The 22,968-nt window shown below is 44.9% G+C and overlaps 1 protein-coding gene across 1 annotated transcript in view; it reads left to right on the plus strand.

Moving 5' to 3' along the window:
- The first annotated feature begins 6,750 nt into the window (after nucleotides 1-6,750).
- LOC124711867 (glucose dehydrogenase [FAD, quinone]) overlaps nucleotides 6,751-22,968 on the plus strand; it is a 116,226-nt gene continuing 100,008 nt past the window's right edge. The window contains exon 1 of the mRNA XM_047242106.1: nucleotides 6,751-6,871. The gene's annotated coding sequence lies outside the window, so the exon portion shown is untranslated. The remainder of the gene's footprint in view (nucleotides 6,872-22,968) is intronic.

Consider the following 22,968-nt stretch of genomic DNA (forward strand, 5'->3'; position numbering starts at 1 on the left):
AAGTCGCTGTGGCAAACTGCCTGCGCGCGGTGCCCGTCGTGTTCTATGATCGGTATTATCCAAGGGACTGCACTAAATCTTCCTGCTGAATACACAGAACTGATGTAAGCATGAAGTATAAGAACACGAGAATTTAAAAATATTGTAACCCCAGAAAATACCACACACACTTGTATTATATAATAAATATACGACACTTATTGCGAAGGCTCAGTTGTAATTCTACTATTAATAGGACGCCGTTGTACCCCGCAAATTGATAAGAAAGATTCGTGTAGCAGTCTTGCACGGAAATGGGAAGCTGAATGTAAATAAATAAAGTCAATAATCGGGTTTCGAAAGTTCTTCGGTTGAATTAAGGTGTGCTAAAAGGCATATACAGGGTGTATCATAATTAATGGCGTAAACACATACAGGCGAAAGTACACGATACCAGAAGCAAAAAAAAAAAAAAAAAGGTGGTTCAAATGGCTCTAAGCACTATGCGACTTAACTTCAGAGGTCATCAGTCGCCTAGAACTTAGAACTAATTAAACCTAACTAACCTAAGGACATCACACACATTCATGCCCGAGGCAGGATTCGAACCTGCGACCGTAGCAGTCGCGCGGTTCCGGACTGCGCGCCTAGAACCGCTAGACCACCGCGGCCGGTCAGAAGCAAAAAAGTCTCAGTAAACATAGGGTCGAAAATGCTTACCTTAAGAGCTACAAGCAATTTTTCATCTTCGATACTGTGGAACAAATCTCTTCTACTGCATATTTTGGGAAGTGGCAGTATGGACCAAAAGAATAAAAATGGTTCAAATGGCTCTAAGCACTATGGGACTTAACATCTGAGGTCATCAGTCCGTAGAACTTAGAACTACTTAAACCTAACTAACCTAAGGACATCACACACATCCATGCCCGAGGCAGGATTCGAACCTGTGACCGCAGCAGCAGTGCGGTTCCGGACTGAAGCGCCTAGAACCGCTCGGCCACAACGGGCGGCTAACAAGAAAAAAGTCCAGTAAACATGTGCTCTAAAATGCATACCTTAAAAGTTATGAGCATTGGTTCATTAGAAGAGTCATGTTTCAAAGTAGCGAAGATGAAAAGTGCTCGTAGTTCGGCCGGCCGATGTGGCCGAGCGGCTTTAGGCGCTTCAGTCTGGAACCGCGCGACCGCTACGGTCGCAGATTCGAATCCTGCCTCGGGCATGTACGTGTGTGATGTTCTTAGGTTAGTTAGGTTTAAGTAGTTCTAAGTTCTAGGCGACTGATGACCTCAGAAGTTAAGTCGCATAGTGCTCAGAGCCATTTGAGCCAATTTGCTCGTAGTTATTATAGTATAAATTTTAGAGCACATGGTTACTGGACATTTTTTTCTTGTTTCGGTCCATACTGCCATTTCCCAAAATATGGAAATCAAGTAGATTGCAGTAGAAGAGATTTGTTCCACAGTATCGAAGATGAAAAATTGCTCGTAGCTCGTTAAGGTATGCATTTTCGACCCTATGTTTACTCAGACTTTTTTTGCTTCTAGTGTCGTGTACTTTCAACTGTATGCGTTTACGCCATTCATTATGATACACACTGTATATTATGCCGCAAACTTTGTCCGCCGTTTTCTCAGAAGCAGTCGATTATCTACGGATAAGTGAATACACATATTGCCCTAATTTGACCCCTCTTCCACCGAGCAAACCTTCCAGGAAAGCGGGTGATGGCACTTACCGAGTTCTCCGTTAGTGGCAGACAGACGACGCAGGAAAGTAGCCTCAATACGATAAATTAAACGTTCAACATCTTCACGCTACTATGTGAATAAAACAAGACTAAATAAACATTTTCGGAAGTAAGGTATAGAAAACCTTACAATGCAAAGTAAAAATAAGAAGCGCAAATACCTACCTATTACATAACACAAAAGTTATCCGTCAATGTCATCGGAAGGGAACAATGGCAACCACGATCGCCTTTCTCTCTTGCATCCATTTTTCTCTCTCTCTCTCTCTCTCTTTCTCTCTCTCTCTCTCTCTCTCTCTCTCTCTCTCTCTCTCTCTCTCTGTGTGTGTGTGTGTGTGTGTGTGTGTGTGTGTGTGTGTGTGTCCACGCGTTATTTCAACTCTGCAATTTGTAGTGAGTGGGACAGTATTATCAACTGGCAAGTAAAATAAATAAATGAATGCATATACGGACAGACAAACTTCAGTGTACCTGAAGTAATCGATGACTTCATCTAAATGTGAAGTTATCTGACGCCTACGGACCCGTGATCGTGATTTTACATTGCGCTGAAGTTAAGGGACAATACGCGGATACACCGGTAGTTTCTCGTAAGAGTCGACAGGCGCATTTTCTGTGGTACGGCGGCTGATAACTGTAATTTAGTCGTTTCTCCATGTTTTGATGCAGTTCCCCTGTAAGCAGAGTTTTCCCCCCGTCTCATAGTGCGTTCAGTATCGACAGAAGCGGCCGGTTCCTTTCTCCTTGAAAGCAACGTGTTCCGTAAAACACTTTTTTGGCGATCATTCGATGAAGCCAACACAGATTAATCTAGTGCGGTACTGGGTTTAAACCCACGTGCTTGATGTCTCGTTCGGCGCGCCTACCTTGCCCCGCTTGGCCCATCCCGAGTGCCAGGCAGCGGCCTGCTGTCAGCCTGCTACACCTCCAAAACGCAGTCACCGGTGGAGTGCTGCAACTGTTCGTGTTTTACTAACCGTCTTAAAACACATCACTAAATCCAAGCGAGACTAATCTAAGACTTATCCAGCCAATAGGCACGGGGGCTTCAAGTTAACAAAAAGTATCTAGTTTGCAACGAGAAATAGGCCTGTGTAATTCGTAGACACTTGAAAAGCAATTTTCCCAAACGCCAATGCATTCGTGTTTTAAAAAGAGGCTATAAGATGAACATCAGTTAAAGTCAAACACTGGTAGTCAAATGAATTTTAATTAAATCAGGCGGTATTGTGGGAATCAAAAAATGATACGTTAATAGTAGTTGATATTTTGCTGTTTGGTCACCAAATTAACTGACGATAACCGAAGCAAGAAAGGATATGCAGACCGGTAATAGCGATGAAAGTATTATTCAAACAGAAAAGTTTGTTAATACATAATATACAAATGTAAGTGACGGGAAGTCTTCTGTGGAGGTATTTGTCTGGAACGTAGCTCTGTACAGGCGTGAAAAGTGGATATTAGGCAGTATATTATTAGGGAATAGGAGCTTGAAATGTGGTGCTACAGAACAATAGTGGCGACTACATGGGTAAATCGAGAAACTGATGGGAGGTAGTAAACCTAATTGGAGAAAAAAAGGAAATTTGGAAATTTGTGGTATGGTCTTATGGGACCAAACTGCTGAGGTCATCGGTCCCTAAGCTTACACACTACTTAATCTAACTTACGCTAAGATCGCTAAGAACACACCCATGCCCGAGGAAGGACTCGAACCTAAGACGGGAGGAGCCGCGCGGACCGTGACAAAGCGCCTCAGGTCGCGCGGCCGAGGCCGAGGAAGGAAAACAAAAAAAGGGAAATGTGTAGTAAAAATTGACTAAAAGGAGGAGACCAAAGCCCGCTGGTTCAAGTGGAAGCAAGCCTCAAGATTTATGCCGAGATGAAGAGGCCTGCACAAGATGAACTACCGTGACGAGCTGCATCAAACCAGTCTTCGGACTGAAGGACGTAACAACAACAAAAACAGAGGTATGATGCCTCTTTTATTCATGAAGCACCTTTAGTGGCTTGTAATACATGTTTGTTTTTATTTGTACAATAAATGCATTACGGACCACATTATTTGAACACTTCACTTGCACTTTGTACTTTGTACAGTGAACAGTGTGTCTACAGTGTGTAATGTTGTCGACTGCTAGTGAGTGTTTGTCTTTCCTCTTCTGTTCTTGTTTTGCGTAGGTGTGGTTCGAGGTCGCTCTCGTTCATTCATCAGTCTTCTGACTGGTCTGATGCGCTCCGCCACGAATTCCTCTCCTGTGTCAACCTCTTCATCTTAGAATAACAGCTGCAACTTACATCTTCAGTTATTTGCTGGATGTATTCCAGTCTTTGTCTCCTTCTACAGTGCCTTCCTCTACAGCTTGCTATCGTACCATGCAAGTTATTCCATTGTGTCTTAACAGATATTCTACCATCCTGTCCCCTGTTCTTGTCAGTGTTGTCCATTCATTTCTTTCCTCGCCATTTCTGCGCAGAACCTCCTCATCCCGTACCTTACCAGTCCAACTAATTTATGTAGAACCACATATCAAATGCTTCGATCCTCTTCTGTTCCGGTTTTCCCACAGTCCATGTTTTGTTTGATACTAGTCGACTTCCCCCGGCCAGGAATGCCCTTTTTGCCACCGCTAGTCCACTTGCTACACCCGTCATGGGTTATTTTGCTGCCCACGTAGCAGAATCCCTTACCCTCGGCTACTTCGCTATTCACAACAGTGATGCAAAGTTTCTCGCTATTCTCGTTTCTGCTACCTCTCATTACTTTCGTCTTTCATCGATTTACTCTCAACCCATTTTCTACACTCATTAGACTGTTGATTCCATTCAGCAGATCGTGCAATTCTTCTTCGCTGTCACTAAGGATGTCAGTATCACTGGCGACTTATCACGGTAGGTGGATCAAAACAAAATGTCCAGACGCTCTGTGACCAAAATGGTACTGAAACAGAGGATGACAGAGTAAAGGCCGAAGTACTAAATGTCTTTTTCCAAAGCTGTTTCACAGAGGAAGACTGCACTGTAGTTCCTTCTTTAGATTGTCGCACAGATGACAAAATGGCAGATATCGAAATAGATGACGGATAGAAAAACAATTAAAATCACTCAAAAGAGGAAAGGCCGCTGGACCTGATGGGATACCAGTTCGATGTTACACAGAGTACGCGAAAGAACTTGCCCCCCCCCCCCCCTTCTTACAGCGGTGTACCGTAGTTCTCTAGAAGAGTGTAACGTTCCAAAGGATTGGAAAAGGGCACAGGTCATCCCCGTTTTCAAGAAGGGACGTCGAACAGATGTGCAGAACTATATGTCTAACGTCCATCACTTATAGAATTCTGGAACACGTATTACGTTCGAGTATAATGACTTTTCTGGAGACTAGAAATCTACTCTGTAGGAATCAGCATGGGTTTCGAAAAACACGGTCGTGTGAAACCCAGCTCGCGCTATTCGTCCACGAGACTCCGAGGGCCATAGACACGGGTTGACAGGTAGATGCCGTGTTTCTTGACTTCGGCAAGGCGTTCGATACAGTGCCCACAGGCGTTTAATGAACAAAGTAAGAGAATATGGACTGTCAGACCAATTGTGTGATTGGATTGAAGAGTTCCTAGATAACAGAACGCAGCATGTCATTCTCAATGGAGAGAAGTTTTCCGAAGTAAGAGTGGTTTCAGGTGTGCCGCAGGGGAGTGTCGTAGGACCGTTGCCGTTCACAATATATATAAATGACCTTGTGGATAACATCGGACGTTCACTGAGGCTTTTTGCGGATGATGCTGTGGTATATCGAGTGGTTGTAACAATGGAAAATTGTACTGAAATGCAGATACATCTGCAACGAATTGACGCATGGTGCCGGGAATGGCAATTGAATCTCAATGTAGACGAGTGTAATGTGCTGCGAATACGTAGAAAGAAAGATCCCATATCATTTAGCTACAAAATAACAGGTCAGCAACTGGAAGCAGTTAATTCCATAAATTATCTGGGAGTAGGCATTAAGAGTGATCTAAAATGGAACGACCATATAAAATTAATCGTCGGTAAAGCAGATGCGAGACTGAGATCCATTGGAAGAATCCTAAGGAAATGCAGTACGGAAACAGAGGAAGTAGGTTACAGTACGCTTGTTCGGCCACTGCTTGAATACTGCTCACCGGTATGGGATCCGTTCCAGATAGGGTTGATAGAAGAGATAGAGAAGATCCAACGGAGAACAGCGCGCTTCGTTACAGGATCATTTAGTAATCGCGAAAGCATTACGGAGATGATAGATAAACTCCGGTGGAAGACTCTGCAGGAGAGACGCTCACTAGCTCGGTACGGGCTTTTGTTGAAGTTTCGAGAACATACCTTCACCGAAGAGTCAAGCAGTATATTGCTCCCTCCTACGTATATCTCGCGAAGAGACCATGAGGATAAAATCAGAGAGATTAGAGCCCACGCAGAGGCATACCGACAATCTTTCTTTCCACGAACAATGCGAGACTGGAATAGAAGGGAGAACCGATAGAGGTACTCAAGGTAACCCCGTCACACACCGTCAGGTGGCTTGCGGAGTATAGATGTAGATGTAGATCCATTCACCTTGAATTTTAATTCCACTCTTGGCTCATTTTATTTCCGTAATTGCTTCTTCCATGCACAGAATGAACTGTATGGTCGGAAGACTACATCCTTGTAACACCGTCTTTAACCCGGGCACTTCCTTGATTCAGAAGCAACTAAGGGACGACGGAAAACGGAAAAAGCGCTTGTGTCATTCAGCTATTTTATTTTTTAAAGTGTCCTCTGTCGTGACGCTGTAATGTCTGGGTTCTCCGAAATACCAACAGGGGTACCATTACGAGTTGTTAAAACAACTCCTGAACCAGCGGAAAGAAGAGGTGGGACAGTGGTACAGTGTGGCCCACCCCCCTCTCTCGTGCGCGGAGCGGCGTCCGGTAGGAGGGTCCTTGTGACGTCAGGCGGTACGGCGCGGTAGAGGCGACCGCCAGCCGGGCACAGTGTGCGGCCTTCGTCTGCGCAGCGCGCCTCGCCAGCACCACCGAGGAGCACGCGGGACATCACCGGACAGGACAGGACAGGACAAGGTGGCGAAGCGGGCGGCCCGGACACCTGCAGCCCACCAACTCTGCCGTGAGTCTCGTGTCGTGTCGTGTCCTCCGTGCCTGGGGCGCTCGCTCACTCTCTCTCGTCACAGACACGTACCAGATATCAACTGTGTGTTTCACTTTATCAGGTCTCCCATTTTGATACATCTTCATTTCTAATTAAGAAACAAATTGATTTAAGAAACAGTAACATCATATTTTATTACCACGAAATTATTTACATCTGTATCTACATGGCTACTTAACTGCATGGCAGAAGGTACATCGAACCGCCTTCACAGTACTTCTCTGTCATTCTGTTATCAAACAGAACGTTCTCCTTATGTACGTCGGCATCAACAAAATATTTTCGCATTCGGAAGAGAAAGTTGGTGATTGATATTCCATGAGGAGGTCCACCGCAACGAGAAAAGCCTTTGTTTTACTGGCGTCCATCCCAAATCCTGTCTCACGTCCCTTACACTCTCTACTATATATCTCGATAATACAAATTGTGCTGTCCTTCTTTGAACTTTCTCGATTTACTCCGTTAATCCTGTCCGGTAAGGTTCCCACACCTCGCAGCAGGACTTCAACCGAGGACGGACAAGCGTAGTGTAGGCAGTCTCTCTAGTATATCTGTTGCATCTTCTAAGTGTTTTGCCGATAAAACACCGTCTTTGGTTCACCTTCCCCAAACACTGTCTCCTTTTCTTTCCAACTTAGTTATTCGTAATTATAAATCCTAGGTATTTAGTTGAATTTACGGCCTTTAGATTTGATAGATCGTGTAACCGAAGTTTAACAGATTTCGTTTAGCACTCATATGGACGACCTCACACTTTTATTTATTTAGGGCTAATCGTTTTGCAGTTTGTTTTGATCTTCTGATAACTTAATAAACGATAAACGATAGCTTCATCTGGAAAAATAGCCTAAAACAGCTGCTCAGATTGCCTCCTAAATCGTTTATATGACGTCAGAAATTTCTTCGGTTTTTCTCGACGACTTCCCACCAGTTACTACGAAGTGTGATCTCTCTGACAGGAAGTCACGAATCCAGTCGCATAACTGAGGCGACATTCCATGCTCACGCAGTTTGATTACAAGCCGCTTGTGAGGTGCGTTGTCAAAAGCTTCAGAAAATCTAGAAATAAGGAATCAATTTAGTGTCAGACACTGGTGTTTCTTCAGCTTTTAGCTTAAGTGTCGAACTACGACTCTAGGCGCTCAGTCCGGAACCGCGCGACTGCTACGTCGCAGGTTCGAATCCTGCCTCGGGCATGGATGTGTGTGATGTCCTTAGGTTAGTTAGGTTTAAGTAGTTCTAAGTTCTAGGGGACTGGTGACCTCAGATGCTAAGTCCCATAGTGCTCAGAGCCCTTTGAACCATTTGAACTACGACTACGTGGAGAATAACAAACCGTGGAAGGATCGGATTTGCGTAAACTTGGGCGTTCGTTCAAGTTGTGCGAAAAGACTAATGAGCCAAATGTCATCCACTTTTTGAAATGAATGTAACACATAAATTTAAGACAACACTTCCAGTCCTCCTTATCAAGTTGCAGCGCTGCTTCAGATGTTGGTTCTAGAGTTGGGTCCCCACACTATTTTGCGATGTTGCATTCTTACATGTATAGTGTTGATCAGGTAACTTCGTAGGTATCAGCACTGAACTGTATGCTGATTTCTTTTTCTTCATTACAGGCTAGCTTTAGCTCATTAGGAAAGTGTGTTAAGAAAAAAAAATTCGATACGTGGGATAGTTTCCGAGTTAATTAGCATTGCATTTAGCCAATCAGGTCGTTGCACACGCACAGTCAAGCACTCGCACGCGCTGAAAATGCGGTAATGTTCAGACATGTGTGGGTCCGAGAGGTGTGACTCTGCTCATTACCAGTTAACATGTGCCTTTTTCGGATCTGATCAGTTTAAGCTACCTGACCAAAAGATACGTTTCGTTGGGTATGAAGAAACCACACGCTTTAAATTACGCGCGCAACGACCTCATGGCCTAACTTCAATGCTAATTAAATCTGTAACGGCGCAACATATCGATTTTTTTTATTAATAGTTATATCGCAGTATCACATATCCTGCAACACACTTACAAGCTTTTCCGACGGTTTCTGACCATCCTGCGTGTCTATCGATACATGCAACATACGGAAGGAAATTAGCAAATAATGTCAACAGTTGCAATTTTCAGGAGGAGCACACTCAAGAACACTTTAACGCAAAACAATGCTTCTATTAAAGCGTTTAAGTTGAACTACACTTCATGCAAACAGAGGAGGACAGTCTTACGCTTAGGAGGGGAAATGCAGGAGAGAGGAAAAGGTATTCCAGTGTACCCGACAAGCAAAGGGATTTCAGACGGCGCCAGCATCCTTACGAAGATGTAAGCGGGTTTATCTTACGAGCATAGCCAGATGAAACGTACAATTTGGTCGTAAACTGTAGCTTCACTCGTAAGATGATGTTCACAGATCGTTAGACAAATTCCAGACGCAATTGCACATTACAGATAAGCAGTTCATCGTTTGATACAATACTAAGGCTCTTCCACTGACACTATTTCCACACACAAAATACGTTTAGAAAATGCTCCACATTACGTTCCTTCATTTTCAGCAGCCGTATCTGCGTCAGTTGAGTCACTTTCGTCTACACTTGCAGAATCAGTATTATTTCTAACACTATGACTGTCACTATTCGAGTCTGTGCTACTTCCCGCATTTATGATCGTCTTCAGCGTTTGGCCTAGTAAACCATCACTTGAAATATACTGCTCTTCAATTTTACTTACGTGCTCACAGCATTTTTCCTAGTCTTCTTTTGTTATAGAAGCAGTTTGTTCATTTATCGGTGTTAATAACGTATCTATTCTGAAGGACACACTACATTCAAAAACGTCATTCTTGACTCTTGCCACATCAGCACTAAAGGATTCGACTCTGGACGATATGGATAAGGCCGGCCGCTGTGGCCGAGCGGTTCTAGGCGCTTCAGTCCAGAACTGCACGACTGCTAAGGTCGCAGGTTCGAATCCTGCCTCGGGCATGGGTGTGTGTGTGATGTCCTTAGGTTAGTTAGGTTTAAGTATTTCTAAGTTCTAGGGGACTGATGACCTCAAAAGTTAAGTCCCATAGTGCTTAGAGCCGTTTGAACCATTTTTGATATGGGGGGAGTCTTAACACAGTATGATCATGTCCTTTTTGTAAGTTATGTGGCCTGGTTTGTTCATTTTCATCAATGAATACGACTATGGCATTAGTGTGTCCTTGCAGAAAGGAATTCCCTTATCTGTTAACCAGAGCATCATTTCTCACGTCGTGACATTTGATATTAGAGCGCGAGTCAGTTGTTTTTGTGGTAATGGGCGTTACCTATAACAAGGACCATATGTATTAGGTAATGATCTGTGCCTGAGCCACTTTAGATAACCTGAGAAGTCCATGTCGTTGTAATAACCCACTTTTTTGTGGACAAATTTAAACCTTACGTAGGCATTCGGTACAAAACTGTCCTCTCCGCCAGCGTCGATGATGATAATTCTGCTTCTTTTCGAAACAGGTTTCAACAGACGCTGTAGTGATTGCAATTCCATCCGTAACGATACTGCGTGCAAGTATGAACATGAATCTCGTCCATATACACAACTGGATGACACCCACGTCACCCTGGTTCTAATTGGTTCCTGGGGAACTTCTCGGTCATTCGCCGTCTCCTTCCAACTAGATCCTAGCGCGAAGAATTTTACAAAGTGTGTTAATACATCGTTCGAAATTTTTTGAACTCTGTAAATTTCTCCGAATTTCTTTTAAAGTAGGTCTTTTTTACCCGTAATGTAGAAATTATTCACCACTTTAGAATTGTCCACTGGGCCTTTCTTAATGAGGTGTTGAATTTGTCTAGAATTCACCTGCCTGGACGCTTTCCAAATGGTTCAAATGGCTCTAAGCAATATGGGATTTAACATCTGAGGTCATAAGTCCCCCCGGGACTTAACATCTGAGGTCGTAACTCCCCTAGACTTAGAACTACTTAAACTTAACTAACCTAAGTACACCACACGCCGGCCGATGTGGCCGAGCGGTTCTAGGCGCTCCAGTCTGGAACCGCGCGACCGCTACGGTCGCAGGTTCGAATTCTGCCTCGGGCGTGGTTGTGTGTGCTGTCCTTAGGTTTAAGTAGTTCTAAGTTCTAGGGGACTGATGACCTCAGCAGTTGAGTCCCCGCCGGCCACGGTGGCCGTGCGGTTCTAGGCGCTGTAGTCCGGAACCGCGGGAACTGCTACGGTCGCAGGTTCGAATCCTGCCTCGAGCATGGATGTGTGTGATGTCTTTAGGTTGGTTAGGTTTAAGTAGTTCTAAGTTCTAGGGGACTGATGACCTACGATGTTAAGTCCCATAGTGCTCAGAGCCATTTGAGTTAAGTCCCATAGTGCTCAGAGCCATTTTAACCATTTTTTGACACCACACACATCCATGCCCGAGGCAGGATTCGAACCTGCGACCGTAGCAACAGCGCGGCTCCGGAGTGAAGCGCCTAGAACCGCTCGGCCACAACGGCCGGCGGGCTCTTTCCAGTTCTCTCTTAATTCACCGAACGAAAGCAAACAATTCACCAGTTGCATCGGCCACTCGTTTCAATGGAGCACCTGGAACAGCATTTTTCTTCATGTACTGGCAAACATGCAACCATTTCGCGCGTTTGACTAGAAGAACTTTGTCCTTTAACTTGCTTTGTACTGATGGCATGTCCAGCTTCGAATGTGTTTTCCCAGAGCGTATGCCGATGGAGCACTCCGCTTGACTCGATGACAACACGTCTTATACTGGCGATCGACTGAAAGGGTTCTACTGTGCATCTCGTTTACCGTGTATATCCTAGCTTAAACTATATTTTCTTATGACGTTTGCCAACAGTTCGATTTGACATTAGTAGCAATACTCCGAAACAACTGCAGTGGAAAGAAATAATCCACTTCACCCTTTGCACATCCTAGCAATGGCTCAACATGGAGTTAAGTACACGTCCATGAAACTCTGATATATACCCCAGGAAATAAAATGTCTGATAGCAAAAATACTTTTTAAGAATCAAGCAAATAGTGACGTACTGTATGTGTAAATGGGCATCATATCACCGTATACAATCCTACTTAATAAATCTGTCCAACTACTGTAAAGGAAACACTTTTGAGTTCATAACCTTGACTGTATGAGCAACGGAACTTCTAACTTATTACGATTATTACGTATTCTTTCGACCCATAGATGTGGCTTTTCTCAACATCTTGTCTCTTTTTTCTGGTTTTTTTTTCCGCTCGAACGAAGAGCCAATTCCATTAACCACTGTTGGATTGGCAGTACATGTACTGACCTCTTAATATGGATGTGAGTGAGAGTGGGGTATCATTTCCTTGCAATTGCGTAGCAGCAGTGGACAAAATATGTTATGTATAACTAAATTCCAGTACTAAGCACTGTAAAAAACTGTTGAATATCCTGCAGTGCACTCTTGGAAAATCCTATTGCGCGCGGCTAACCAAAGCCTTCCACCAGCCAGTAGCCCTACATAGAGCGTAATACACATAACTACATCGCGTGTATTATGTGTAACTGTATCTAGCTGATTGCTTCTGTGTTATTTTCTTGGTAATTATTACCGAGACAACAGGAAGAGAGGGGAAGAAATTAGCTGCAGCTAGCACTTTCGAATAGCGCCAAAGACTCCGCCAACATGGGCTTCTCTCTCGTCCAGGAATCGCAACCAAAAGGGTTACACACTCTCACACCACACACTGCGGAGAAGCCTGAGATTTGCCTTAGGACACTGAGGCATATTCTGGTGGTCCATAACTGTGTGCCGCCATCTCAGCTTCGCTTGCTGACAGCATTCTGGCAATGAAAATTTCTTTTACAAACAGGTTTCGAACTGGGTATCTACGTTATGACATTAACGCGCTACCGCATGTTAGTGATCTCTGCTGGCGAGACGATCAAATCATATCAAGTATTACGACGACGACGACGACGACGACGACACACCGTACGTAGCGTACATGCCTATACGATTGAAGAAGGCACGAAGCTTTTATAGTGCGTGATTTAAGTGAGATGTATTAATGCACGCTCCAACAGCGTCCACTATATCCTCAAGGCAAGGTGGTTTCCATCAATGTCAATGCAGTATTCAGTGACTCGGCACATCAAGCTCTTCCCTCATTTTCACGCTTCAATACATTCCAACCTGCAGCAGTGAGAAAGCAGTATGCGTGAGCTTCGTTGCCAGTTGTTTCATGACAGACCCTGCGTGACACTATTAGCCTTTCCACCAGCGCAAGTGAGGGCAATTTCCAGGAAATGCCGGAAGTCACTTAATTTACCTACAGTGATTATATATAGTTACACATTTTCATACTTCGATAAAACAAATCTTTCATTATTTGCACACATCCCGGGTAAATACTGTGCGTTACGTACATTCCGAAAGGTTGGAGAAGTACTGGCATGGATGATACTTTTCACTAGGGTGTCGGTGCTTTCAATGCTTTAGAGAACGAAGAGTAATGAGTAGACAAGTTATGATTTATGACACAGATTTATGATATAGATTTTATGAATTTTCAACGGATACTTACCAGCCAGTTATAGGTAAGATATATGAGCTTGAAAAAGTCTTCAAAATTCCAGAATGGAAAAACTCAGGTAACTGACAGATATCTTAGGTATTACATTACGTTACAATTTATTACAATATTTCTTCATGCCACAGATATCTCTTATTCTGTTTCTTCTCTCTTCTGAAACCTCCCTATGTGCAACACGTATCTGCTAGGCCTGTTTGCAGAAAGCCTGCACAAGCGAGAAAATAAATCCTGGTCCCTTGAACTCTCGTTTAGCCCCGTTCGAATATATCCCGTATACTGTTATATGGATATTAAGAAATAATTAGCGAGCATCAGCTGCAGAACAAACACTTAGGTTAACATTAAATTTAGGAAAGACGCGCTGCACGGCATCTCAAGTTTTAGTTCTGAAAATTTTTTGTGTGCGCATGGAGACCTAAATCAGTTCCACCGTAGTACGGATATGTTCAGTTGCAGCAGCTGAAACTTTAACGAGGTAGAAAGTTTCGTGTAATCTTCAGATTTACCTGTCGTGCTTTCCTTCATGAGTTCGAATGGTTCAAATGTCTCTGAGCACTATGGGACTTAACATCTGTGGTCATCAGTCCCCTAGAACTTAGAACTACTTAAACCTAACTAACCTAAGGACATCACACACATCCATGCCCGAGGCAGGATTCGAACCTGCGACCGTAGCGGTCGCGCGGTTCCAGACTGAAGCGCCTAGAACCGCTCGGCCACACCGGCCGGCTCCTTCATGAGTGCAATCGTTACACAGTGCTGCCCGTGCAAATACAAAGACAAATTTAAATTGTTAAAATGAAAACTTATTTACCATCACACGTATTTATTGGAAACAACACAAAATATACTCGTCACTGTTATTGTTACACTGTTACAATAGTTCAGAAAGTGGTGCTACATCTTTATACGTACTAATACTACGTCTTTCTGATTGCCTCTGATGTCAAAGTGTCGCAGTATCTTCCTCTGCAGGTCATTAAGAAGCACTGCAGACTGTGCGATGAAAGTAATTGAAGTCTTGTAACTGTTTAAGCTAATGAAAGGTCCCATATTTTAATAAGTGAGAAACGTAGTTAAGTTCCTGGTAACTCTTGACGCTTGTAAAAGATGACATATTTTAAAAATTTGCGTATCTGGCGTATGTTATTTGATATATACATTTGCTACAATAACCTATTCACATCACTTAATATGGAACAGCACTTTAGGAGCTAAACAAATCATTTCAGTAAAATCTTTTCAGAGAAACTCGCACAAATCACTGAAATGACTACGTTACGAGTGAAAACACTGAAATGTCACACACGAGCTGCATACCTACCTGCTGACCCTCGCACTAATCTAATAGTTCCCGGAAATTGTTCTGGGAAGCGTTCAAAGCTATAGAGCTCTTTTAGGAGTCCGTGATGATAATTAACACCATTTTCCGTTTATCACTCGCTTCACTGCCGATAATTGCTGGGGGAAAACACCCTGCATGGTTCGTTGCACATACCTAGGAGCTCTTTGCGCTAAATCCGAAGATCATCAGAGCGAAACAATGTGTAGTGTTATTCGTGCGACTAAGCGACACGTTAACAGTTCTCTGTCAAGGAATGAACCTCGTAACATATTATTAGTATAAGCAGTGGTATAGACATCTAATAATAACGTTACACAGTAAGATTACGAAAATAGGTTTAGCGGGGATATACTACATATGTCACTGAGCGATATGCTACAGTAGCGAAGTACCGGGCTTGCATTCATGAGAATTCAATTTCGCGGCCTGATCATCCAAATACAGGCTTTCCTTAGTTTCCCTGAATCGCTTAAAGACAACTGTCGGGACGGTTCCTCTAAAAGCACGCGACCAGTTTCCTTCTAAAGCCTGATCCTACCCAAGGTTGCACTCCGCCTCTGATGACATCGTAGCCGATGGGCCCCCTCCTTAAAATACACTCCTGGAAATGGAAAAAAGAACACATTGACACCGGTGTGTCAGACCCACCATACTTGCTCCGGACACTGCGAGAGGGCTGTACAAGCAATGATCACACGCACGGCACAGCGGACACACCAGGAACCGCGGTGTTGGCCGTCGAATGGCGCTAGCTGCGCAGCATTTGTGCACCGCCGCCGTCAGTGTCAGCCAGTTTGCCGTGGCATACGGAGCTCCACCGCAGTCTTTAACACTGGTAGCATGCCGCGACAGCGTGGACGTGAACCGTATGTGCAGTTGACGGACTTTGAGCGAGGGCGTATAGTGGGCATGCGGGAGGCCGGGTGGACGTACCGCCGAATTGCTCAACACGTGGGGCGTGAGGTCTCCACAGTACATCGATGTTGTCGCCAGTGGTCGGCGGAAGGTGCACGTGCCCGTCGACCTGGGACCGGACCGCAGCGACGCACGGATGCACGCCAAGACCGTAGGATCCTACACAGTGCCGTAGGGGACCGCACCGCCACCTCCCAGCAAATTAGGGACACTGTTGCTCCTGGGGTATCGGCGAGGACCATTCGCAACCGTCTCCATGAAGCTGGGCTACGGTCCCGCACACCGTTAGGCCGTCTTCCGCTCACGCCCCAACATCGTGCAGCCCGCCTCCAGTGGTGTCGCGACAGGCGTGAACGGAGGGACGAATGGAGACGTGTCGTCTTCAGCGATGAGAGTCGCTTCTGCCTTGGTGCCAATGATGGTCGTATGCGTGTTTGGCGCCGTGCAGGTGAGCGCCACAATCAGGACTGCATACGTCCGAGGCACACAGGGCCAACACCCGGCATCATGGTGTGGGGAGCGATCTCCTACACTGTCCGTACACCACTGGTGATCGTCGAGGGGACACTGAATAGTGCACGGTACATCCAAACCGTCATCGAACCCATCGTTCTACCATTCCTAGACCGGCAAGGGAACTTGCTGTTCCAACAGGACAATGCACGTCCGCATGTATCCCGTGCCACACAACGTGCTCTAGAAGGTGTAAGTCAACTACCCTGGCCAACAAGATCTCCGGATCTGTCCCCCATTGAGCATGTTTGGGACTGGATGAAGCGTCGTCTCACGCGGTCTGCACGTCCACCACGAACGCTGGTCCAACTGAGGCGCCAGGTGGAAATGGCATGGCAAGCCGTTCCACAGGACTACATCCAGCATCTCTACGATCGTCTCCATGGGAGAATAGCAGCCTGCATTGCTGCGAAGGGTGGATATACACTGTACTAGTGCCGACATTGTGCATGCTCTGTTGCCTGTGTCTATGTGCCTGTGGTTCTGTCAGTGTGATCATGTGATGTATCTGACCCCAGGAATGTGTCAATAAAGTTTCCCCTTCCTGGGACAATGAATTCACGGTGTTCTTATTTCAATTTCCAGGAGTGTATTTCTCCTCTGTCAACGGCGAGACGTTGTGGATTCGACCATTTGATCTGATCAACGGTGCGTTTACTTGGTGCAGAGTAAGGCAAGTCAGAGTCATCCTTTTAACACTTTGAGAGAGTTCACGTTATGTGGAAACACCTTGTAAATCAGCTTCACCTCAAGTCAACGCTGTGCAGCCGTTCTGCATCCACACGGTGTCACCTACCACGATAAATTTGGGCTATGTTATCAGTTTCTCTTGTCACGGCACTGTCACGTCTGCAGTTAGCGGATGCCTTTGTTATTTAGTAACGGGCGGCCCCACTTATTGCTCTTCACCGAACACGTTGCTGCAAACCAACTCTCCTCGACCGTTAGCGACAAACAAATAAGCTCTGTTGCAAATTCGTGCTACGTTTGAGCAGCGCCAGGCGTGAGATAGGAGGAAGAAACCCACAGTCAAAGTTGTAAAAGCTCATTTCTAATGCCGAACCCAATCGTCGTCGTCGTCGTCGTTTTCTTGTATTAGAAACACTTTAGGACCACCCGTTTTGAAATAGACAGCGACTACAAATTATTCCACAGTTTCATCAGAACTGAACTTCCATTTATCGTAAAGTCTGAGGGACCAACCTTAGGAGATTTTGCACGGATCTTATGCACACCATGTTACTAATTCAACAGGTATCCAGAGCGCAGCTGTGCACAGGTTGCGAGACAGGTCTCAGTAAAATCAAGGTTTCTGATCCCCGTACGGCCATCAAAATTTAGTTTTCTATGCTTTCTGCCAATCAGCAAACCAACTGCTGGGTTCTTTCCTGTGACTACCGCGCAGTCTATTTCCTTACGTATCCTCCCCCAAGCCTAGCTCGCACCTCGTCTCCCTAAAGACCTGATCGTCGACAAGATGTTGAATCCTAACGTTCCTTCTTTTCTAGGAGTAAAGTCGCATTCTCGTCAACCCCCTGCCTCCCTGACATGGGTTTGGTACGTCTTCTTCATTGCTGTGGTAAGCCACCTACTCAATTCCGGCAACGGCGCTGCATTGAGTCGGGTTAAAGTATGTCCTTTATGAGGCTACACAGACATAAATCACATGCAGATATGCTGCAAGGGGTACAGCCATTTTTAAAAGATGGTGTGTCGGTCGACCTGGCACGTGTCGATATGTGAACACCTGGAAGCTAATGTGACCAAGTGCTATCTTGTTGGAAGGTTAACCCTTGCTGCTCCTCCCTCCGGCGTAAGGTGTGACATTAACGATCGTCCCTTCAGGCTCCGCTACACTGTCACTGTTCGTATGATAGTTTTCTTGGTTAACGAGACAGCGACAGCGCGATCTATCTCGGATGACTGTGTACAGACTTTGTGACAGCTGCTGTTCCTGCATGTTCCTTCACGATACTTACAGGTTCGTTCTGGCGAATCCCCCTCCATTTCCGCAGTGTCCACAAAGTTGCTCGACTGTGAAATATCGTTAAGGTGGTTTCCCTTTTTTTCACACAACGATTCTCAGTGGTTCTCCAACAGTCTTCACATACTGAAGTTGGTACTTGCGAAGAGATGGATGCAGACTCCGAGGAAACCTTAAGTGTACCTTCACTTAACGTTGACTTACCGCCACGCCGGCCGTTGTGACCGAGCGGTTCTAGGCGCTTCAGTCTGGAACCGCGCGAACGCTACGGTCGCAGGTTCGAATCCTGCCTCGGGTATGGATGTGTGTGATGTCCTTAGGTTAGTTACGTTTAAGTAGTTCTAAGTTCTAGGGACTGATGACCTCAGATGTTAAGTCCCATAGTGCTCAGAGCCATTTGAACTTTCTGCCACGTCCTTTTCTTTGACATCGAATTAACGTCGCTCGAGGAACAAGACCACCAAATTCCGGTCCACACGTTCGCCTAACGGAAGAAACACTGTCTCTTTGCCGCTATTCAATCAGGTGCAACATGTGGTGTGTGGATAACGCAGTCATGTTTTCTTGGTTAACGATGACACTGACAGCGCGAAATCGTTGTCGTCGTCGTCGTCGTCGTCGTCGTCGTCTCTGTTTCTGCGATAAGCACTAGTTGAAGTGTCAACGTTTCATAAACATTCCCCATCGAGTTGTATGTGTGTTTTTATTTACAGTGTTATCGAACAGTGGCTCCAAATGGCACACGATTTATTCTAAAGACTAGTTTGAAGTAGGCGTTGCTTACGGCCAGGCTGAATTCATGTGTGTAATTCTGATCCAAGCAGCTATTTAACTGGCGTCACGAGGCTGAGTGCAGTTCCAGTCCTCTCACGAAGGAAAAAAAATCTCTAACAGTAACAGGAAACGAACCCGGGTCCTCCGCATGAGAGACCGACGTGCTGATCACTCGGTTACGGACGTAGACTCGAAGATTCACTCCGGACACAAATTTTTATACTACCCGACAATGACCAGTGATGAGTCGAAAACAGTCGACAGAATATATGAAACTTTCTGGAAATAGAGTTTGATTACATTGTACTGCAACAGTCTTACAATAAGCAACGATACAACAAGTTACATGCTTACATTTTTTTTAATTATTCGGTAATTTAAATGATCCTATCGCATCGCGATGCCTGACAGTATGGCATTCTAAGGAATAGGGTTTGAGCGAAAATTTACGACAAGTTACAACTGTGTGTCAGACCAGAATTGGAACCAGGATTGTTGCTATTCGCACAGAGCGCGCTAACAATTGTACTAGTCGAATAAGCATCGCGGACCGGCTCAAAGTTTTAGCATCTCGGTTATCAAATTCCGTACCTTCCAAGCTCCAACAACATACTCTCAATACGCTGCAAAACTAGTAACGGCGAGAAAGAACTACTGTCTTTGCTGTCTTACTGAGACGACATTTTTTGTTTTTTAGTATAGACTGCGGTATACACTTAACGCAAGTCACAAGAGTGTGCTGGATTAACGACTCGAAATCGTGACTTGAACAATTATGGCGGTGAATAAGTGACAGTCCTAGATTAACTCTCCTCGTCGACAGTTGCACAAATTGTCCACTTTGCGAATGGCAGCTATTCGGATTCACGTTACGGTCTGTCACAAAGTTTTTCCAACTCATCACAAACGTTCATGGCAACCTATACTCTGATAGATAGTAGAAAAACCTAAGGTCAGCCTTACAGCGTCTTCTTAGGAAACTGTCAAGCAGCGAAGGGACTTTCCGGGGAAAAAAAGGCCAGCAAAGAATGCAGTCTATACTGTGTTTGTCCGACATCGAGTGATGTGCGACATATGAAGTCGTTCACTATTGCAAGTTCCGGTTTCATGTTCTCAAGTGCGTGATGACAGCGGCAGGGCACTGTCTGATTTCGCACTGGCTAGTAGTGTAGACAACAGAGGCAGAAGAGAACAAAAGAACCAGAGCTGCGATGCTTGCCTTCTGTTCTTTTTCTGGGCTCACAAGTTATCCACTCCTCCTTCCAAGGCCACAGGGTAAAGTAACCACGATGGACGGCGCTCGTCTGCAGTACGTCACGGAGAGCGCGCAGCGCATTTCCTTTCCGTTCTACGCTTGACGGCATATTCAAAGATTTTATAATCACTCCGCGACTATGTGTTACAAAAGCGCTACGTAAACAACGAGCACTTCATCTCAGATTCAAGAGAAGTAAAAACCTAGCTGACAAACAAAAGCTGAACGAAGCGAAAATGAGAGTAAGGAGAGCTAGGACAGAAGCGTCGAATCATTCTGAAAGTAACACGATGTAAACCGACCTGATTAAAAACGCTACGAGATTTTGGTCATATGTAAAATCAGTAAGTGCGTCAAAAATCGTCTGTTCATTCTCTCAGTGACCACACAGGCATCGAAACGGAAGATAACAGAAGGCCGAAATACTGAATTCGGTCTTTCGAAGTTGTTTCACCGCGAAAGACCGTAACACTGTCCCTCCTTTCAATCGTCGTAGGAACGTCGAAATGGAAGATATTGAGATAATAGATCGCAAAATTGTAAAGCAACTAAAATCACTTAGTAGTGCAAAGGCGTCAGGACCAGATGAAATACCTATAAGATTCTACAAAGATTACGCGAAAGAACTTGCTCCCCTTCTAGCTGTAATTTATCGTAGATCGCTTGAGCAACGAAAGGTACCTAACGACTGGAAAAAGCGTAGGATATTCCCGATTTTAAGAAAGGCCGTAAGACAGATCCACATAATTATAGACCTATACCGTTGACGTCAATCTGTTGTAGAATTATGGAACATGTTTTATGCTCAAGAATTATGACGTTCTTGGAAAATGAACGTCTCCTCTATAAAAATCAACATGGACTCCGCAAACAGAGATCCTGCGAAACTCAGCTCGCTCTGTTCCTCCATGAGATCCACAGAGCAGTGGACAACGGCGCTCAGGTTGATGATGTGTTCCTTGATTTCAGTAAGGCATTCGACACCGTCCTGCATTGCCGTATAATGAAAAAAAAAAAAAAAAAAAAAAAAAAAAAAAAAAAAAAAAAAAAAAAACGAGATTACGGGGTATCGGAGCAAAATTGCGATTGGATTCAAGACTTTCTTGCAGACAGAATTCAACACGTCGCTCGCAACGGAACTAAATCGACAGATGTAAAGGTAATATCCGGAGCAGCATAGGGAAGTGTGATAGGACCGCTGCTGTTCACAATACATATAAATGATCTAGTAGAAGGCGTCAGATGCTCTTTAAGGCTATTCGCACATGATACTGTTGTCTCTACCAAAGTAGTACCCCAAGAAGATAGTAAGAATTTGCAGAACGACCTGCAGAGAATTGATGATTGGTGCAGACTCTGGCAGTTGACCCTGAACGTAAATAAATGTAACATATTGCGCATACACAGGAAAAGAAATCCACTACTGTATGGGTACATTATTGATGACAAACAGCTCGAGACAGCGTCTGCCGTAAAATATCTAGGCGTAACTATCCAGAGCGACCGTAAGTGGAATAACCTTATGAAACAGATAGAGGGAAAAGCAGACACCAGACTCAGAATCTTAAGGAAGTGTAACGTATCCACGAAGGAAGTGGCTTATAAGGCGCTTGGTCGCCCGGTTCTTGAGTATTGGTCATCTATCTGGGATCTGTATCAGGTAGGACTGATAGAGGAGATATAGAAGATACAACGAAGAACGGCGCGTTTCCCCGCGGGATCGTTTAGTAATTTAGTTGGTGAGACAGCGATACGGAAATGCTAGACAAACTCCACTGCCAGACGTTACATGAGAGGCGTTGTGCATCACGGAGAGATTTACTACTGAAATTTCGGAACAGCACTCTTCGGGAGGCGTCTGATAACATATTGCTCCCCCCCCCCCCCCCCCCCCCCCCACACACACACATAGATGTCGCCTATCGACCAGGAGGAGAAAAGTCGAGGAATTACAGCCAATACAGAGGCTTACCGACAATCATTCTTCCCACACATCATTCGGGAGTGGAATAGGGTTGGAGGGATCACATAGTGGTATCGGAAGTATCCTCTGCCACACACCATTAGGTGGCTTGCGGAATATGATGTAGATGAAATGCTATTTTCTCTCTGTTGCTACTCTGAAGGTATTGGCCCCTGCTCCTCAGCGGGATTGTCCACAAACGACATACTGGCGTTTCCTTCGTGTAAGGCCAAAAGTATGCTGCAAGCTTTTGGCGACAGCATCTGTGGATCACCGCTTAGTTTTGAAGTAAAAATGCTATCTTCATAATGAGTTCAGATAAGAGAAGACAAAATGTGGCGTACGTGGAACATTTGTTAGATGATTCGCTGTCTCCGTTGAAGAAACAAGGCACCTCTCTTGACTCCAGCAACCAGACACACGCTTCAAAGTTCACTTAACGACTGCGCACATTTGCAACTCCCTAATGACACACTATTAGAAATGGCAGGAGGGGGAGGGGGCCGAAAAGAATAGACACTTCCTGAATGTACTGCGTGTGTTCCCGTTATCACTACAGTAATCAGCTATGCCGCTCAAGGCTGTCCCTCACAATTACTGTTATTTCGCAGCGAGTACTCGTCTGCAAAGCAGCGGTGTCACTGAAAGATACACAATAGCAGACTACGGGAATGTGCAAGGGCACGGGGCAGAATCAGATTTAATAGGTATGCAGCGGCAACTGAAAGTCTGTGCA

This window comes from Schistocerca piceifrons, chromosome 8, assembly GCF_021461385.2.
Source record: "Schistocerca piceifrons isolate TAMUIC-IGC-003096 chromosome 8, iqSchPice1.1, whole genome shotgun sequence".
NCBI classification, from domain to species: domain Eukaryota; kingdom Metazoa; phylum Arthropoda; class Insecta; order Orthoptera; family Acrididae; genus Schistocerca; species Schistocerca piceifrons.